Here is a 21,041-nt window from a genome sequence, read left to right on the forward strand (position 1 = left end):
TAGCTCTGAGAAAACTGCTCCAAGGAGGAAGGAGGGGATGTCAGACTCCAAACAAACTTGCAACAAAGGGAGCAGGCCCTCTGAACATCAAAGATCAGGTATCAAGTTAAGGAATTTAGCCTTCTAAGTGTGGGAAGATGCAAGCCTCTGGGCTCACTGATTCATTCCTTTCTTATGCACCTCAGCTATCTGGGGCCAATCCTGCTTCTTTGTTCATTTTGCTTCTTGCATTCGCCCAGCTCCTCAGCAATCACCACGAGGGGTGGTGGCATCCCCTGGATCCCAGTTTTGGGAGCCCTCATGCACATTTGGAGGCCAGTGACATTTCTTGTTGATTAATATGGCAGGAGATATTTTCATTTCACACTTCCTTGGATGAAGTGTTTTCTGACTTCATAAGATCATTGACTAATTTGTATGCGTATTCATCTAACAAATCTTTGTGGAAACTCGTTAGAATAAGCCCATTGACAGTTGGGCGGGGGGGACACATGACCTGCCCTCATTCTCCAGTCAGGACTAACACGTGGAGGAAAAGCGCTACAGGTCATCGTGTTCATCCAGATTAACCTGTGGGTGGCTGCAGGCTTCACAGTGACAGAAATCCTACCTCGTGTGCATTTGCTTTTTCACGATGCACCTTTCCTGTCGTAGAACATCTCTTTAAGATGATGGAAGATGTTTAAAGCATCATTTATATTAATGGTTTTATTGTTCTGGAACTGTGGCCTCTCCGAGTTGTAAAACATCTCTTTAAAATGAAAAAGGATCCTTACAGCATCGTCTGTAATCATGGTTCTATTGTTCTGGAATTGGGATGAAACACAAGTAAAGGTCGGGGTCTTAGTGCCATAGGATGTTTTGTTCTAAAGGGAGGGGTGCGGTGTGTTTCTTCCTAGAAGTCACCACTAGGAAATCAACTAAGTTAGGAAGGTTGAAAGTCGCTCACTCGTGTCTGACTCTTTGCGACCCCATGGACTATACAGTCCATGGAATTCTCTAGGCCAGAATACTGGAGTGGGTAGCCTTTCCTATCTCCAGGGGATCTTCCCAGCCCAGGGATTGAACCCAGGTCTCCCATATTGCAGGTGGATTCTTTATCAGCTGAGGTTAGCATAAGATTAATGTCCAATTCAGGATATAGGAATGATGTAAAATCACCATTCTGATTTTTGCACGTAAATTGTAAAATCAGCCTTTGATCTTTTATGTTTAACAAGAGCAGTGATGTCAATTAATCTCAAGGCTAATTTATAAGAACAGGTAACACAAATAAAATGACTATCCTACAGGCGTTAGGCTTTGAAAATACTACGTGGGATTATTTCAGAATAGCCTTGCTTTCCCAATTCTTAATTTTCCTAAATTGATATGAAAATTATGCTGAGGAGTTCAGCATAGACAAACTGAAGGTGAGGAATTGGGCCAGAAAATTGGCAGAAGGAGTCCCTTAGGGGTCAAACATCCCCCACAGTACAGGCTGGTGACAAGCACAGTCAAGTTCAACTTTTGTCCCTGAATCATCCTTTTCAACACCAGACAGAGTAGGGGTGTCTAATAATCATTTTCACCTTTCCCCTCTGTACCCCACCTTCACAAAATCATTGTCAGTTGGAGATGACCTTGCAGGGCAATATAATATCCCAGTTGAGAAACTGGATTTAGGGATAGGATTGACCTGGTTGGGTCTCCAATCTGCCTCTTTCTAGCATGTAGCTTCTTAAAGCTTCCATTTCCCCCAAGCTAAAATCAAAATAACAAAAGCTCCAAGGATTGTTGTGACAATTAAGCGAGTTAATGTATGCAAAACTCTCTGCTCATTCAATCAACGTGAACTATTATTATCGCGGGGGCAGGTGAATCACAGAACTGAGCTTCCATTTTCCAGCTGAACAAACACCAACCTGCCTCTCCTCTGTCTTCTGGAAGTTGAATCCTCAGGCACAGTTGTGATGAAGTTACTCCTCTGCTCAAAACTTTGAGTGCATCAAGTTCAAATTCCCTTCACATGGCCTGGGAAGCCCCTCATGAAGGTGCTTTACTCTATCTCCCACCTACACCCTAGGATCAGCCTCTGTGAACCCACTTCTGAGTCCTCATTCCTCACGTGGGTTAGTTCCCAGCAGGACATTCAAGCTAGAGTTCATCTCCTTTGGTGCATGTCCGTGGTACTCATTTCATGCCTTTATGTAGCACTTAACACTGAATGAAGTCTCCCATGTTACAGATAGCAAACTCCTTGAACATGGAAACAAGGCCTTGTTCATTTTTATGTCTTCTATAGTGCTTTGCAAGCAATTATTCACATAATCAAACAGGAAAGGTTGGTTGAATTAAATTGAAAAGTTGACTCAGAATGTGTATTGTCAGAAGGTCATTACAAACTTATCGTTAACAAAGGAGAAAGGTAGGATAAATTAGATAAATTAGAAGATTGGGATTAACATATATACACGACCCCACTCCAGTACTCTTGCCTGGAAAATCCCATGGACGGAGGAGCCTGGTAGGCTGCAGTCCATGGGGTCGCTGAGTGTCAGACACGACTGAGTGACTTCACTTTCACTTTTCACTTTCATGCATTGGAGAAGGAAATGGCAACCCACTCCAGTGTTCTTGCCTGGAGAATCCCAGGGATGGGGGAGCCTGGTGGGCTGCCGTCTGTGGGGTCGCAAAGAGTCGGACACGACTGAAGTGACAGCAGCATATATAAAATAGTCAATAAGGACCTACTATATAGCCTAGGAAACTATACTCAGTAACTTGTAACAATATAATGGAAAAGAATCTAAAAGAATATATATATTCTTTTATATATACACATGGGCTTCCCTTGTAGCTCAGTCAGTAAAGAATCTGCCTGTGGTTCAGGAGACCCAGGTTCAATCCCTGGGTTGGGAAGACCCCCGGGGGAAGGAAATGGCAACCCACTCCAATATCCTTGCCTCGAAAATCTCATGAACAGAGGAGCCTGGTGGGCTGCAGTCCATGGTGTTGCAAAGAGTCGGGCATGACTGAGCAACTAACACTTACTTACTTATACATACACATATATGTGCATAGATATATGTATCACATATCAGTTGAGTTCAGTCGCTCAGTCGTGTCCGACTCTTTGTGACCCCATGAATCGCAGCACGCCAGGCCTCCCTGTCCATCACCAATTCCCGGAGTTCACCCAGACTCACGTCCATCGAGTCAGTGATGCCATCCAGCCATCTCATCCTCTGTCATCCCCTTCTCCTCCTGCCTCCAATCCCTCCCAGCATCAGAGTCTTTTCCAATGAGTCAACTCTTCGCATGAGGTGGCCAAAGTACTGGAGTTTCAGCTTTAGCATCATTCCTTCCAAAGAAATCCCAGGGCTGATGTCCTTCAGAATGGACTGGTTGGATCTCCTTGCAGTCCAAGGGACTCTCAAGAGTCTTCTCCAACACCACAGTTCAAAAGCATCAATTCTTCGGCGCTCAGCCTTCTTCACAGTCCAACTCTCACATCCATACATGACCACTGGAAAAACCATATATATATATGTATATATATATGTATATATATATATATAACTGAATCAATACACCTGAAACTAACACAGCATTGTAAATCAACTATACCCCAATACTAAAAAAATTAAATTAACAAAGAAGGTCATTACATAATAAAAATTAAATTAAAAAAGAAGGTATAGAAAGGGCCTGTTTGGGATCCAAAGAATGGATATGTATGCATATATGTTTGTGTTTACATATATGTTTTTCTATATATTTCCTCACCTGTGAAATAGACAGATGTCATATGAAGATCCTTCCAATGCTGAGTATGTGAATCTGAGCTATTGGCCTTGCTATCTTTATAATGGGCTTCCCTAGTGGCTCAGCGGTAAAGAATTCACCTGCAATGCAGGAGACACAGGTTCAGTCCCTGAGTCAGGAAGCTCCCATGGAGAAGGAAATGGCATCCCACGCCAATATTCTTGCCTGGGAAATCCCATGGGCAGAAGAGCCTGGCAGGATACAGTCCACAGGGTCTCAAAGAGTCAGACAAAACTTAGCAGCTAAACAACAACAACAACATATCCTTATAACACACTTACAAACTTTGTAGCAAGAGAGTAACCAGAGCGCTGCCATCTAGGGCCACAGACTGTGGACTGGGTAGAGATGAGGCCCCCAGAGTGACCCGAGGGTAGCATAGCAGCTTCTCCTGTCTTTCCCAGGCAAAGGCTGCTGTGAGTCAGCTTGTTACTTCAGTCTTGCTCTCGAAGACACAGTGTCGTAGATTTTCTCTTCATTGTGGCAGCACCTGGCCTGGATGTTAGTACGTCACCCACAGAAGACAGCCCATAAAAATCTCTTGAGTCACTGAGTGGATAATCTTCCCTTTCATTACAAAAATAATGACAAGATTTGTAATACGTCTACGGCAGGACTCTGTGCTCAGAAAGCAGTCCCAATTTCCACCAAGAATAAAGAACCCTCCTCGATACAGTCATTAGCTCCCATGATTGTCACAACAGTCCTGTAGGCTAGGAGTTATAAGTTCAGATTTTTTTCATCATAGATAACATTTATCATATAATGTTTTTCATGGGGTTTGTCATTATTTCCAATTATACTGTATGTCATTATGTTTTTTATACCTCTCTGTGTAAAATGTAATCTCCACAAACAGAGGGATTTTTCTTTCAATTTATTCATTACTGTTTCCCTAAGACAGTGCCTGGTACCTAACAGGGGCTCAATAAATATTTGCCAAAGAGAGTTGAAATTTATATCAACAATTTGGTACTAAATAAGGTATACCAGAAAGGGAAAATCATTTAAGCAATGAAGAAAGCTCATTCAAAAAAAAAAAAAAAAGAATGAAGCCTGAGGCATAGTTGAAGTTTAGGGAGGAGGCATAGGATTAATGGGAGTTTTTTTTCACCCATGATTTGTTTTGGAAAAAAAAAATGGAATGAGACAGAAAACGAGAAGTTGGGAATCCCCAGAAGGTTTTGGAAATAATTAACTGAGACTTTTCTTTTGTAATGTTTTATGTTTTAGAAGTAAGAAGAGTTGGAAATAAGTGTGGGTTTCATTTTCCCCACTTCTGAATGCTTTTCTTTAAAAGGGAAAGAATAGGAATAGAAAGACTGCAAATTTAGAAGAAATCCGAGGAAAAGACAGGAAAAAAAATTGCATGGAGCATACATTAAAAATCTCAAAAGACAATGCAGATATTCTGGCCAAGAGAAAGTAAACTAGGAGTTCAAAGGCTATCAGGGCAATCAAGTGAAAGAAACAGTGAAAAAAAAATCAAGAAAATTGCATTACTGAGGAAAGAACCACAGATGGCAGGAACCATCCAGCCTGCCAACAGGAGAGCGAATGGTTTAAAGGAAACAGGAAGTTTGGGGGTGATTGTAGCCAGTGGAGCAAATAAGGGAGAGGTGGGTGGAATTTTAAGGTTGAAGATTTCACGACAAAAAGTTATGGGACACTAAAAACTTCGAAATGGCTCGTAAAGAGAAGATGAGTCATTCAGAGACTAAACAGACTTTATAAAAAGATGCGAAAGTGTTAGGAATTGGAAGACACTTGGCATCCTGAAAATTGTCTTAGAAACAAACCAGAACTCTTTCATTCCCTCATTCAGCACTTTTTGAACATCAACCAGGCACTGGAGACACAAAGGTGAAGGGATCCAGCCAAACACAAACCCTGCTTTCTTTGACTTTACCAATGAAGAAAGCAGATGCTCTCACTGATGAATACACACATATTCAAGTAGGCATCGGCCCAAGAAGTTCATGTGGAAGAGTAAATCACATGAATCAGGTCTACTTGGGGCAGAGAGGGATGGATGTGAGGCAGGCTTTCCATGCAGGGCCATCTGAGCTGGGATCCAAAGGGGAAGAGGAGTGGAGCTGGGTGGAAGAATCCTTCTAGAGACAGGGGACAGCACATGCCAAGTCCTTTGGAGGAAGGCTCATGCACCTTCCAGAAAGAGACGGAGAATTAGTACAGCTGAAGAATAGAGAACCAGGAGAAGTGGGGTTCACCGAGGCAGGGCAATGGGAAAGCTCCAGCAGGCAATCTGGAGGGTCGCGGCAATTATCTGGGCTTTCGTCCCGAGAGCAGTAGGACATCACAGAGCATCTTTTGCTTAAAGTAGGGATGGGATGTGACCAGGAGCTGGACTCTTCAGATAACCAACACTCACCAACCTGTGTGCCCAAACATTTATATTTTTACTTTCTTTGAAGGACGAAGACCTGGATGAGGCTGGCTCTTATCCTTTCTGTCCATTCTTACACCTCTGAACCCTTAACATTATTTCAATGGTCCAAGGCACCAAAATACCATACTTTTAAGATATAAAGGCTGCTTGTCCTGTGTTCAGTGATCCTAGACTGTTTTTCTCTTTTGGAAAAGGATTTTAACTCTTCTTTTCCATCATGCCTTCCTCTCACTCTAATTGGATGCTTCCAATCTATTGTGGAACGAAAAACCAGAGAACCAAATTGAGAGGCTTCAGCTGAGCTGAAGTTCATGGTCTTTGTAGCTCCCCGGCTACCTCGTGGGTTTCCTCCTCTGCCCCAGTGGTTCTTCAGATGGCAGGGTGGCTACAGGGAGCTCTAATTGGTGCATTACAGTTGCACTGTCCAACATGGTAGCCACAGGTCACAGGCACTATTTTAAATTTCAATTCGTCAAAATGAAATAAAGTTAAAAAACTTAGACCTTAGTCTCAATAGCCACATGTCAAGTGCTTAATGGTCACATGTGGCCAATGGCCACCATATGAGACCACACGGATGTGAATGCTTGTATTATCCCAGGAAGTTCAATTGCACAGCACCATCTCAGAGTGTTGATGGAGACCACAAACCAGATGGTGCACACTATTGTCATTCATATTTTTTAAACATCTCTCTGACAGTCACTCCAGGCATGTACCAGCCTTTCTGGTTCCTCCAAGTGTACAAAAATACAATGTGTAAATTATTCCTTTCAGAATTGTTATAATTACCGTAATGCTATTGAAAAAAGCACTCAGGGATCTGCTATTTCCAGCAGAGAAAGACTCAAAGCTAATTAAAATTCGACAGTTGCTCCCTGGAAAATCTGAGCTTGATTCACCTTCCCACAGTGTCTCCAAATAGATCCCTGTCACACACATGTCACGCAGCCTTAATAATCTAGCTGAGAAATTTCAAGACACCCGCCTGAGCCTTCCTCCATCCATATCTCAACCAGGTACTTCAGGAACCTGAGACCTTGGCACAAAAAGATGCTCATTTTCTGGGGGGGAAAAAAAAGCAGTTTGTTGAACTGCTGAGCTAGTTATCCTGTGGTCTGGCTCAGAATCACAAATGAAACAAGAAACAGATCGAAGATATTCTGGCTGAATGTTATATAAAAGTCATATCAAGGTGTGATGAATAATGCATAAGCAACTCCTTGATTTTCGTGATGTGGCAGCTTGAGAATGTCATCTGAGCCTAGAGGTTTCCATAATCACCACAATAATCACAGCACTCAAACATTCCTCATCCTTGTAACAACTCTGTACGGTGGGTGGCATCTCCCACATCTTACAGATGAGGAAACTGAGGCTCGGAAGTGAGGCTGAGACACAGAGGAGGCCAGCTCTCTGTCATGTGATTTTGTATTCCCAGACCTGCCCCCGCCCTCTGCCCTCAGATGCACGTGCTTCTGTCTCCTGGTGCCTCTGGAGGTGAGGAAGGCTAGACAGGTGGGTCAGGAAGACACGGCAAGACAGAGAGATGGGGAGAGGAGGTCTTAGCAGTCCAAGCTGATCACATCTTTCTGGAAGCTTCTATCCCCTCTCACGATACACGATTTGTAGCATGTGTGCTTTGAACCTTGGCTTTTACTGACAATAAAAAAAAAGGTGGAATGCAGCAAATATTTTCCCAACTGTTGTGGTCAGCTGACTCAACATGACCTGAGTTTCAGAAATAATTCCATTCTGTTTAAAAAGGAGCATATAAACAAATAGAAACAGACAGAACTAAGAAACTCTCTAGATGAATGAGGACAGACTGTCTCTCGATAATTTGGTCATTTGTTCCTCTTTTTTTTCATTCTTTTCCACTATGGTTTATCAAAGGATATTGAGTATAGTTCTCTGTGCTCTACAGTAGGACCTTGTTGTTTATTCACCTTACATATAATAGTTCACATCTGCTAATCCCAAACTCCCACTCCATCCCTCCCCCACCCCTAGCCTCCTTGGCAAGCACAAGTCTGTGCTCTATATCTGTAAATATGTTTCTGTTTTGTAAATAAGCTCATTTGTGTCATAGAATCAGTTCAGTTCAGTCGCTCAGTCGTGTCCCACTCTTTGCGACCCCATGAATTGCAGCACGCCAGGCCTCCCTGTCCATCACCAACTCCTAGATTTCACATATAAGTGATATCGTATGATATTTGTCTTGCTCTTTGTGTCTTACTTCTCTGAGTATAATCTCTAGGTCCATCCATGCTGCTGCAAGTGACATCATTTCCTTTTTATGGTTGAGTAGTATTCCATTGTATATACGGATATACCAAATCTTCTTTATCTAGTCATCTGTCGATGGACATTTAGCCACATCTTGGCTATTGTGAATAGTGCTTCTATGAACATTGGGGTGCAGCTAGCTTTTTGAATTATAGTTTTCTCCAGATATATGCCCAGGAGTGGGATTGATGGATTGATCATATGGTAGCTCAATTTTCTTTTTTTTTTGAGAAACCTCCATACCGTTCTCCATAGTGACTGTGTCAACTTACATTCTCATGAACAGTGTAGAAGAGTTCTCTTTTCCCCACACCCTCTCCAGCATTTGTTATAGGCCATTTGTTCTTCCCACTGCTTTCAGGATAAAGTACTGACTGCAATGAGGCTAAAGTTTGAGGATTCCATAAGGTCTCTCCCTTGAGAAACTGAGTGGCTTGTAAATATTTTCTGAGCACCTGTCTTATCACCCAAAGATGAATGAGGTGCAGTTCTTGCCCAAGAGGAGCTCATAGAGAGGTCTAGGAGACCAACGGGTGAGCAAATATAGGCACACTTCTCTGTATTGTGCTTCACAGATAGTGCGGTTTTTAGAAATTGAAAGTTTATGGCAACCCTGTGTTGAGTAAGTCTATTGGCGCCAACTTTCCAACAGTGTTTACTCACTTCATGTCTCTGGGTCACATTTTGATAATTCTCACCATATTTTAAACCCTTCACCAGTAAAAAGATGATAATTCACTGAAGGTTCACATGATGGTTAGCCTTTTTTATTTTAAAATTAAGGTATGTATATTATCTTTTAGACATAATGCTGTTATCGCATACTTAATAGACTTCAGTTAAACATAACTTATATATGCACTGTTGCTGCTGCTGCTGCTAAGTTGCTTCAGTCGTGTCCGACTCTGTCCAACCCCATGGATGGCAGCTCACCAGGCTCCCCCGTCCCTGGGATTCTCCAGGCAAGAACACTGGAGCGGGTTGCCATTTCCTTCTCCAATGCATGAAAGTGAAAAGTGAAAGTGAAGTTACTCAGTTGTGTCCGACTCTTAGCAACACCATGGACTGCAGCCTACCAAAAAATTCCTGAGATTTGCTTTAGTCTGATATTCACTTTATTGTGGTGGTCTGGAACCAAATCCATGATATCTCTGAGGTCTGCTGGTAATTAAAATACAGCATGATAACTGCCATGAAACCAGGACTGATGACGTGTAAATGAGTGGAGAACTAGGTGCACACTTCCAAGCAAAACTTCTGAATTATAGTAGGTCAGACAAGGAGGCAAGCTCAGAAATGGGGTAAGACAAAGGGCAGGCTATAAGCTCTGATTAGAGATGAGACAATGCAGACAAGGCACCTGGGACACTGGATGTCCTTTATTGAGGCCATGGGGCTACTGGTAAGACTGGCCCAGGGCTTAATTTAGAACAAAAGTTGTAAAAGCCATGGTTCACCCAGGGATGGAATTAGCTTTAATCACCAACTAGTAAATAGCTACGAGGAATAGCAGAAGTCAGAAATGAATCAGGCATCAGAAATAACTTCAAGTGATGAGAGTTGTGGATTATACATGAGGGGCAAAATTGGGAACTGCAGACCAGCCTGAACCCACCCCAGACCAAGAGATGCATCCCTGGGTCAAACATCCTACTCAGGCCATTTGAATGGAACTAATTTCTGGTGATAACTAGATGTTCTTTTCTGCTCTTTTGAATGAGGGACTCAGCATGCCCATTTCAGAGAGAGTGTGGAAAGAGGCAAAGATGGGAAACCATGCCACACCCCAGGAAGGTCAGGGAGAGAGAAAGCCAGGCAGGAGACCTGGTGATGAGGATGACAGAGGACTGGTGGGCCGAGTCTGTGAGGTGCATGGGCAAGAAGAAAAAATGTGGGAGTGGCTGGTTGCCCTCTACAAAGGCAGGAATGTTGCTTCTTTAGTTTTGAGCAATAACAGGACAGATTTCTTTCCAAAGACCAGCACCCACCTTCCCCGGGGCTGCACAGAGTTATGCAGGCAGTGGTAAAGGTCCTCTGCCTTCAGTGAGAAGGTAGCTATTCTATATGGCCCCTCTCACAGTGACAGCAACCCCATGGCCATACTTCACAGTAGCCTCCAGAACACAGTTCATGGATTTTCATCTTGACTTCGGTACGAGAAATAATAAAGCAGGGAGGCAAGTTCCTGATGACTTCCCAGAGCACTTACAAAAGAAACATCCATGCCCCTTCCTTGCATGTGGCAGAAACCATCTCAGTGAGTCCTCAGGGGCCTAGCAAAATGCTGGGCAAGAAAGAATCCAACAGAGTCCCCAGCTCTTTCTAACAAAGATGTCCAAGACATCAGGTGAGGGCTTCATTTACTGCAAGCAATATCACTGAACCAGTATTCTCCAAAACCAAAGAGTTTAGAGCTTACTTTGGAGATGCTCATTAAAGAAACTTGCCCTCCAAAAACTTGCTGAGTCTCTAAGCTCTTTTCTGTCCTGGGGTTCCCCTGGCTTCGGTGCTGCTGATTGGAGTTAAGGCCTGAATATCAGATGCTGCCCTGATAATGTAAGAATCTGGGGTTCAGGACATATTAGCAGCTATTCAGAGACTTAAGGCACCGAGTCATGCTATAAGCAGATCCTCGTCATTGGCTCGGTAAACCCCCAGCCTCTTTTTGTTTGTTCTGCAATCTTGGGAGGAGAAGGCAATGGCAACCCACTCCAGTACTCCTGCCTGGAGAATCCATGGACGGAGGAGCCTGGAAGGCTACGGTCCGTGGGGTCGCTAAGAGTCGGACACGACTGCCACGACTTAGCAGCAGCAGCAGCAGCAGCAGTCTTGTGAGGGGCAGCTTTGGGCCACTCTCTCATCCACTTCTCCAAGGCAGCTTGAATGCACCACCAATTTCACCAGTTCCCAATGATCCAACCTATGTGGGTGCCCAGATGCGGGAAATAGTGGACTTGTGACTGTAATACAGACACCAGAAACCACTCCTAGAAAGAGTATGCCATAGGGATTCACCTGGGAACACTAGAAAACCAGGTTTTATCAACGTTTAAACCACGCCCAACTTGAGTGACATCAATACGTGGTTTGGCTGACAGTAGATTCCTTCCAAAAGCTTGAGCAAGCTCCGGGAGATGAAGAACACAGAAGCCTGACATGCTGCAGTCCGTGGGGTCGCAAAGAGTCGAACATGACTGAGAGACTGAACAACAACAGATTCCTTTTATTACTTGGTTTCAGGATCTGCAACTCCTTCACTTCTCAAAATCAGAAAGTACACTAGAGTCAACATCCAGAGCCCTGGTGAAGCCACAGATTTTGAAGTCTGTCTATGGTATCTCCTTTTTGCTATTTTCTAATTTATCCAAAATTTCTATTTTCTGGCTAAAACCCACAGCTCCCTTGGAGCATTTTGTATCCTTTTCATTTTCAAAATTCGTGTACTTAATGGTCTCTCTTTATGAACACTTTCCCACAACAGAACGTTTTCTGTTACTAGCAACTCACAAGAGGTACTGAGCAGAGAAACAGCAAAACCTGATTGAAATGTGGACGCTAAGCCATAAGCAAAGCTCATTCACCAGCTACATGGCTCGCTCTCACGCCATACTCTGCTCTCCTGCTAATTCCACTCTGGGCCTCTGCAGAACAAGTGATCATATGACAGGCTCTGGGGGTTGTTCACAAATAGTCAGACCAGGACGGTCCTAGCTTCAAATACCCGGCAGCCAACATCCTGGCTCAGGTGCTGCTGCTGACACAGCCTGCAGACGGAAAAATGCTTCCTTCTCAAAGCTTCTAAGCTGTTTCAAGGACCCTGGGCTGTGTGCTCAGCAGGCAAGTTTCTGACTGGGATGTTGTCCTTGAGATCATCGAGGGGCTCCTTCCCCCAAGCTTGGTGAGCTAGGACCTGCCGGCCTGCTGGCTCCTGTTTAAATGGATAGTGGAGGTGGGTTGGCTGGGATGACTTTTTTTGTTTTTTTAATTGGAGGATAATCGCTTTACAATGTTGTGTTAGTTTCTGCTGTACACCAATGTAAATCAGCTATAGGAATACATATATCCCCTCCCACCAACCCCTCTCCGCATCCCACCCCTCTGTGTCATCACAGAGCAGCCAGCTGAGCTCCGTGTGCTATACAGCAACTTCCCGCTAGCTATTTATTTTACACATGGTAGTGTCTGTCGGAGAAGGCAATGGCACCCCACTCCAGTACTCTTGCCTGGAAAATCCCATGGGCAGAGGAGCCTCATGGGCTGCAGTCCACGGGGTCGCTAAGAGTCGGACACGACTGAGCGACTTCACTTTCACTTTTCACTTTCATGCATTGGAGGAGGAAATGGCAACTTACGCCAGTGTTCTTGCCTGGAGAATCCCAGGGACTGGGGAACCTGGTGGGCTGCCGTCTACAGGGTCGCACAGAGTTGGACACGACTGAAGCGACTTAGCAGCAGCAGCAGTGTCTGTATGCCAAAGCTACTCTCTCAATTTGGCTGGGATGGTTTTGACAACTGTAAACCCCTAGTATTCTTCATGGCCTGTGCCCATATGTCAGGAGCTACCATGCAAATACGTGTCTCCCTGCTGCTACAGTTCTACTTGCACCCCCCAGACACCACCCAGGGACTCAATCCCCTGGCCCACCCCACCTCCCATTCCCATTCTCCACTCTTCTTTCTTTCTCTGGAGGATCCCTATTATGTCATAGAAAACATATTTTTGGTTTTATGCCTAAAGTAGATTGACATTAAAGAATTTGAATAGAGTTCAAAATATAGTTATTGCCACCCCGAGGAAACTCAAACAGCTGATAAAGTCATCTTCTCCCATCTCCCCCTTTCCTAACTCCCACGCCCCTCCGAGAAAATCTGACGTCAGTCACCATGTGTTCCTGCTGCCAACTTTAACCACCCTCTCCACCCTGCTTCTGACAGGAACTTCTTTTACAGATAAATTTAAACCGAGAGTCCATTATGCCATTAGAATCTCATCCAGAATCACATCTATTTTTGAGGAGTTTTTTCTTAGCTCTGTTAAGTGATTTTTTAATTATGCCAAACGACTTGTCAGAAATCATGTTGCAGACAGAACTTCTCACCAACAGACCCGTCAGTCGCCGTTAACTTGGGGTCTGAATGGGTTTATTTAGCCGTGAGGATAAGGACAGATGCCTGAGCGCCTGTGGGCAGAGGATCAGGCCCGGAAGGAAAAGTCAGACCCGGAAGGAGAAGTCAGATCCAGGAGATTAGTGCGCGCGCGGCAGGGAGAGGTGGTGAGGGGTTGGCTGTGAGACCAGTGCTCATCGTTTCTGAGGCTGGGTCTGCATCTGGCTGTCGTTTCTAATCTTGCCATGGGGTCGGTTCCCCTCCGCTCCCTCGACCCGATAAATCAATAACCTGTGAATTAGAGCAGAAGTCACCCAACAGTGAGCTGACAGGACCCAGGCCACCGCTGTGTGACGGCAGCCCTGCCCAGAGGCCGAAATGTTCCACCATTCCTGAGCTGCCTCCACCTTGATTTTCAGTTTCTAGGTTCCTGCTGCTCCTGGTTTCCATACTGGGGAGCTTCGGCTGAGTATGGAAAGGGGTTTAGGAATAGGCAATGGAAAGATCTAGAAGGTTCACATTTTTCTCCTCTTTATCACCTCTTTTACTCATCCCCCCATCCCAACTCCCCACCCCTGTGACTACTTATCACCTGTGCAAATTTTTCTCTTAAACAGAGACTCAAGACATCAGCAAGGAAGTAGGTGGTATCTATGATGAGTCTGGGACCTTGATGTACTCAGAGGATCTTTAGTCAAATTAGCTCTGGATATAAAGAACTGTGTAGAACACCATTATCCCATGGCTGGGCTCTGCAGCTTTCTGGGTGATACCCCTGCATCAGCGGTCTCAACTTTTTTGGCACCAGTGACTGGTTTTGTGGAAGATAATTTTTCCAGGGGTGGTTTCAGGATGATTCAAGTGCATTACAGTTATTGTGCACTTTATTTCTATTATTATTATATTAGCTTGACCTCAGATCACCAGGCATTAGATCCTGAAGGTTGGGGACCCCTGTCCTACATGAAAGATGGTAACAGATCAGCACCATTAGGTTGAGAAGGTGAGAGTAACCAGGTCATTGAAGTTCACTAGTGGGACACAAGGACCATTTTGGACTATTTTCATGACCATAATTGGGAACAAAACACATTTTGAACTCATTTTGGCACAATCACATTTTCATGAATTGCAAATAGCTTTTATACTTAGGGGCTTCCCTGGTGGCTCAGATGGTAAACAGTCTGCCTGCAATGCAGGAGACCTGGGTTGGATTTTTCCTGTGTGGGGAAGATCCTCTGGAGAAGGGAATGGCTGCACACTCCAGTATTTTCGCCTGGAGAATTCCATGGACAGAGCAGCCTAGCAGGCTACAGCCCATGGGGTTGTAAGAGTCAGACATGACTGAGTGATTAACACTTTATACATACAGCAGAGTTGATGGGAGTGTGTGTGTGTGCACTTTAAAAGCCTCAAAATACAATAAAGCCTTGCTGTTCACTAGACAGCTGGCATCAGCTGTTCTCTTCCGAGTGATTAACTCACCTACGTGATTCCTCACCACCCTGGATAAATCAGTGTCACTGGCTACAAAAATGGCGGTGGCCATCCCATATCCTAGGAAACAACTGTCCAGTGAGCACCAGGTCCAAAAGGGTCTCCCAACATTTCTGTCCCTAGAAAGCCATTAGCGACAAATAAAAAATCTGGAAGGCACATCCACGTTTCACAGCCCACATCCCCGATGTTCCTCGGAGATTCCCCAGATGGAGGCACAGCAGTCGTTTTGTGAGTGACTGCCAAATGGGGCAGGCAGACAAGCAGGGGAGCAAGAGATTCTGGGAGACAGATGCTGGTCTCTGAGCCTTGCTCACTCTCAGGTAGCCATGCTCCCATCAACACCTCCGCAGTTCAGTTCCTCCGCCAGGCGGAGGCAGCTGGAGGCAGAAGTCCCGCCCTCACCAGCAATGGCTTCTCAAAATTTACCCCAAAGAGGGAAAATAAAAATCTCCATTTTGATTCATGAGCATTACTGTTTGTACATCATCATCCTTCTTGGGATCGAGATCAATGGTCCGTGTCATGTCTTTTCTTCCCACATCAAGGCTTGGAAACCAAATGGACTTCGTCCAGCTCCTGCTTTAGGGTCACTGTGTTCCTGACCCTTATTATTTTTAAAAGAGAAAGAAACTGAAATGCAATCAGGCCCTTTATCTTGCTATCTCCTCAACTCTTTGATTTAAACCTGAACCCTGAGCTGGCAAACATCTCCCTTTGTTCTAAGTCAACACATAAATCTTGGAGTTGGGGCGGGGGGACTTCTTTGAGTTCCTGCAGCGTTGGCTGAGACCCCAGACTCAGAAAGGTCGTGTGTTCTGGAAGTCCTAAGGGTGACCATTCTCTCCTGAACGTCCCACGAGGAGAAAGACTGCTGTTTGCTCTTAGAATGCTAATGATCTATCTTTGGGAGTTGGAAGTCACATCAACTACTTCCAACTGCCTGTGTATAATCTTCACACTCAGCCTGCTTGGTTTTTTTTCCTACCAGATCCACTCTCTCTACTTTCATTCATTTTAAGCCAAATTGACAACTCCAGCGGGGTTCCAGGGTCCATGCTAGGTCTTTTTGACTAGAGACAGAGAAACAACCTCCCCTACTAACCTTCCCCTCCCACACTGGGAACTGGTTAAGCCAGGCAATTGTATTACTGACAAAATGATGTTGGACAATGTTCCTCCCCAACTTGACAATCAGATACTAAGTTGGCTTCCTGCCTGGGATAGAGAATGTGCAGTTGTGAGAGGCTGATAGGGGGAACAGGTCTGCCTCCACCACACAGCTATTCCTAACTCAGAAGAACTGGGACTCCCACCCTTGGCTCCAGCCCCCAATCTGGAGTTCATCTTCTATGTCTATCCTGCTATTCTTTTTTTTTTTTTTTGCTGCCCTGGGTTTTCCTTGCTGCGAGCAGGCTTCCTGTAGTTGTGGTGAGCAGGGGCTACTCTCTAGTTACAGTACTCTGGCTTCTCATTGCGGTGACTTCTCTTGATGCAGAGCAAGGGCTCTAGAGTGAGCAGTCTCAGTAGTCGCGGTGTGCAGACTTAGCTGCCTCATGGAATGTGGGATTTTCCCAGACCAGGTATCGAACCCACCTCCTCTCCATTGACAGGTGGATTCTTAACCACTGGACCACCAGGGAAGTCCTATCCTGCTGTTCTGACAGGTAACATTGGAACTTCTTTAGCAAGAGATAAAAATCTCCCAAAACTAAGATGTGCATTCCATACTTTCCAAATATGAGAGACATTTATCAGTGTACCTTTTAGAAAGACTACTTCTGACTTATCAGGAAGACCTAGCTTCTTTGTATATAAGAAGTAGGTGAACATATTCAGATCATATGCCTCAGATTGGCAAGCGTTCATATCTGCTGGCTGGAAAAAGCTAGATGGACATTGCCCATTTCTTGATCCAGAGTATAACCTGCGAGAAGGCCCAGGATGACAAAAGTGAGGAGGCCTTTGTCTGTTGGGACAAAACACTGAGTGACTTTTTCCAATAGTGGAATTGGATTTCCACCCAACCTACATAGTATTAATGATCTAGATTTGCAACATGTCTCTCAGTATGAAGAATTCACTGTTGAAAGTTCAGCACTAAGACAATTGTTAAGGTTGAAATACAGACAGAACGTTCTACCTTGGGCCTACTGACACCATCCTGCAGGCAAAGAAAAACAAATGAGCTCTTCATTGCGTTGTTGAAGGCAGCTCATTTCAAACTGGGGAGCAGACTCTGTTTTCTGCCCTGTCAGTAAAAAGCACAACAGACTTGTCTGCCAAAGGGACAAACCAGGCCTTTGTGGAGGGAAAAAGTTTAATATCTAAAAAGAGGCAGACAATAAGTAAGCTTTGTTTTCCTGGGCAGTTAATCTTTACTGTGCTTCGTACATGTTCATTTTTCCATGAGAAAAATCCCTTTTTATAAAATTTCATGTACAGTTTTATTTTTTTGGTGACAGTTTAATGCTAAAAATAATTCTAAATTGCCCATTTTTCAAGAGTTGGTAGAGATACAGAGTTTTGTCATTTTTGTCTATGAAATTTGTCATGTAATTTCAATTTTGAACATTTTACTTGAGTTCATTTAAACAAGTAGACTTTTCAGAGGAAGGACTAGATTGATGTTAGAATCTGGTTAAACAAAATTCTCTCTGATGCCATAGATTTCTGCTGTGCTGATGAGAAGGGCAGGCAGTTAGAACCCCATGGATTGGACATCACCCTGAGTCCATGGGACTCTTAAACAGAAAAGTAAACTGAGGCATGGATGGTGCTGGAGATGAGTTCTCGGCACAGTTGCAAAACAACTGAAGAGCATCTTGGGGGTCAGCCCATCATTCCTCACTCACACACACACTTTCCAACACACCCCTGTGGTTCTTGAAACTGCTTACATCTTTGGCTCATAACTCCTATTGTCCATTACTTGGGAGCCCTTCCTTCTTCCTATCCTGTAAGTTATCTCATCTCCTTCAAGTACCCTTCTGTGAATGCGTAGCTCTGACTGGCCCGCCTTCTCAGATTTTCCACAAAATCTGTGTTCCACATTGTAGTCCAGCACAGTTCTTTCTATTTTAATTATTAAACTTTTTATTTTGTATTGGAGTACAGCCAATTATCAATCTTGTGATAGTTTCAGGTGGACAGTGAAGGGACTCAGCCATAAGTATACATGTATCTATTGTTTCCCAAACTCCTTTCCCATCCAGGCTGCCATTTAACATTGAGCAGAGTTCCCTGTGCTATATGGTAGGTCCTTATTGGTTATCCACTTTATATATAGCAGTATACACATGTCAATCTCAAACTCCCTAACTATCCCTTCTCACCTTTGGTCTAACTTGACATTAAATTTATTGAAAGCAAAATTATGACTTTGATTCATTACAGAATTCTTGAGCTAGAGGGAATCTTACAGTAAAGACTAAAGGACAAATATAGAGATAGTGAAAGTGAAAGCAAAGTCGCTTAGTCGTGTCCGACCCTTTGTGACCCCATGGACTGTAGCCTGTGAGGTTCCTCCATCCATGGAATTTTCCAGGCAAGAGTACTGGAGTGGGTTGCCATTTCCTTCTCCAGGGGATCTTCCCAACCCAGGGATTGAACCTGGGTCTCCAGCATTGCAAGCAGGCAATTTTACCATCTGAGCCACCAGGAAGCTCTGGAAAGTAAAGACCAATGCAAGGTCACATAAAAAGAGTGGCAAATAAGCACTATTCACAATAGCCAAGACATGGAAACTACCTAAGTGTCCACAACAGACGAATGCATAAAGATATGTGGTACATGTATACAATGGAGTAGTACTCTGTTATTAGAATGAAATAATGCCATTTGAAGCAACATGGATGAGCCTAGAGATCATACAAAGTGAAGTCAAACAGAGAACTCGTGCGTATTTGAAAACTCTGGAAATGTGCACTTTTAGTCTGGAATCAGTGGCATCACTTTGATTTAGGTTTCACATCATTTGATCAAAGAAGCTTTTTTTTTTTCTTCCAGTTTGTGACCTTCATTAACAGTGAGCTGTCATAGTCTTCCCAAGGCAATTTTTTTTACAAAAGAATTCATATCCTAAGGTATTAGAAAAAGTGAAAGCTTTTCTTAGCACTATCTGAGAACTGACTCTATTTTTCTTCCCATGGGAAGCTGAGTTTGACAGCTAATGGGTCTGTTTTGCACTAAAACTACTATCTGTTCCAAGGCACTTTAAAAGGTTCCATCATCACCATTATGTGTGAGATACATAAATATATATTCAAAATTATTCATTTATAAGAAAGAGATAAAAACAGTTACACTTAGGCTTCAGAGTATATAACATTTATACAAATGCTGCTAAGTTTAAACTGCAACAAATAAATGAAATTGATATACCTATAGACCTCCTACTTATATACACAATTGACTGATAGCCCTAAAAACTAACAGAACATCTTTTTGCACCAGGATTTCAGGCAGTGCTGGAGGTAATAGTATTATGGTGGTAGTGGTGGTGGTTTAGTCACTAAGTCATATCCGACTCTTTTGCAACCCCATGGACTGTAGCCTGCCAGGCTCCTCTGTCCATGGGATTTCCCAGGCAAGAATACTGCAGTGGGTTGCCATTTCCTTCTCAGGGGATCTTCCAGACCCAGGGATTGAACCTGCATCTCCTGCTTTGGCAGGCAGATTCTTTAGCACTGAGCCACCAGGAAAGCCCGTGTAGAAATTAGAACCATCATTCGTTGTTAGTGGGATGTGAAATGGCACAGTTAGTGTAGGAAATTGTTTGAAAAGTTCCTCAAAAAGTTAAACATAGAGTTACTGTATGAGCTGTAATTTCACTCCCAGGTACATACTCAAAAGAATTGAAAGCAGGGAGTTCAACAGACATTTCTGCACCACAGTTCCCGAAAGTATTATTCACAATAGCCAAAAGGTATAAACAACACAAGCATCTATTTATCTATAGACAAATGGATAAACAAGGTGTGACATATACAAACAATGGAATATTATTCAGCCATAAAAAGGAAGGCCATTCCAATCGATGCTGCAACATGGACGAACCTTGAGGACATAAACCAGACAGAAAATGAGAAAACATAGAATAGGTAAATTTATAGGCAGAAAATAAAATTGAGGTTACTAGGGGCTGAAGGGAGGAAGAATGAGGACTTACTATTTAAGGGGGAGAACTTCTATCAGGGATGATGAAAAATTTCTGGAAATGGATATAGTGATGGCAGTTGTACAACATCATGAATGTACTTAGTGTCACTGAACTATACACTTAGAAATGGTTTAAAAAAAAAGGTATGGAAAAGTAAATTTTTTTGTTCAATTCCTTGCCAATGGTGTAGACACCTCAGTTCCAGGTACCACCTTCTGCCCATACCTGTGTGTCACCTCACCACAGGGAATCCTGGGAGCTCTCCCTCTGGTGTAGGTGGCACTGGACTGTTCCTGGTGCCTTGCAGCAGCATCGTTAATATTCTCTGTGATTCCAAATGTTTTTTCCCATCTTCCCCAGCTCAATCACCTACATGTCCATTTTTTCTGCCTGCCATTCTGGGCAAGTGAATTCTGCTGGGGAATGTCCCTTCTCCTCTCCCTCAAGCAACTCTCCTCTGAATAAAACATGGACCCAGGCAATTCAGCCTTTGCAGCTGGTTCTTGCAGGCGTATAGTGTGGCTTTTGTTTCCTTCCAGCCTCAACAAGTATGATGGCTCATGCTGATTTCGATTTCTGGGAAGTTGAGGCTGGCAGGTGTCTTTCGGTCCCATCACACCAGAGTCCAATTAATTTGTTTATTTTTCAAAAGACTTATGCATTTATTTTTTTTATTTTTGGCTGTGCTGGGTCTTTGTTGCTGCACTGGGTGTTCTCTGGTTGCAGCAAGTGGGGGCTACTCTTTGTTACGACGCACAAGCTTCTCATCAC

This window comes from Bos grunniens, chromosome 13 (genome assembly GCF_055505025.1).
Source record: "Bos grunniens cultivar Pamir isolate PY7600 chromosome 13, Bosgru_T2T1.0, whole genome shotgun sequence".
NCBI classification, from domain to species: Eukaryota; Metazoa; Chordata; class Mammalia; order Artiodactyla; family Bovidae; genus Bos; species Bos grunniens.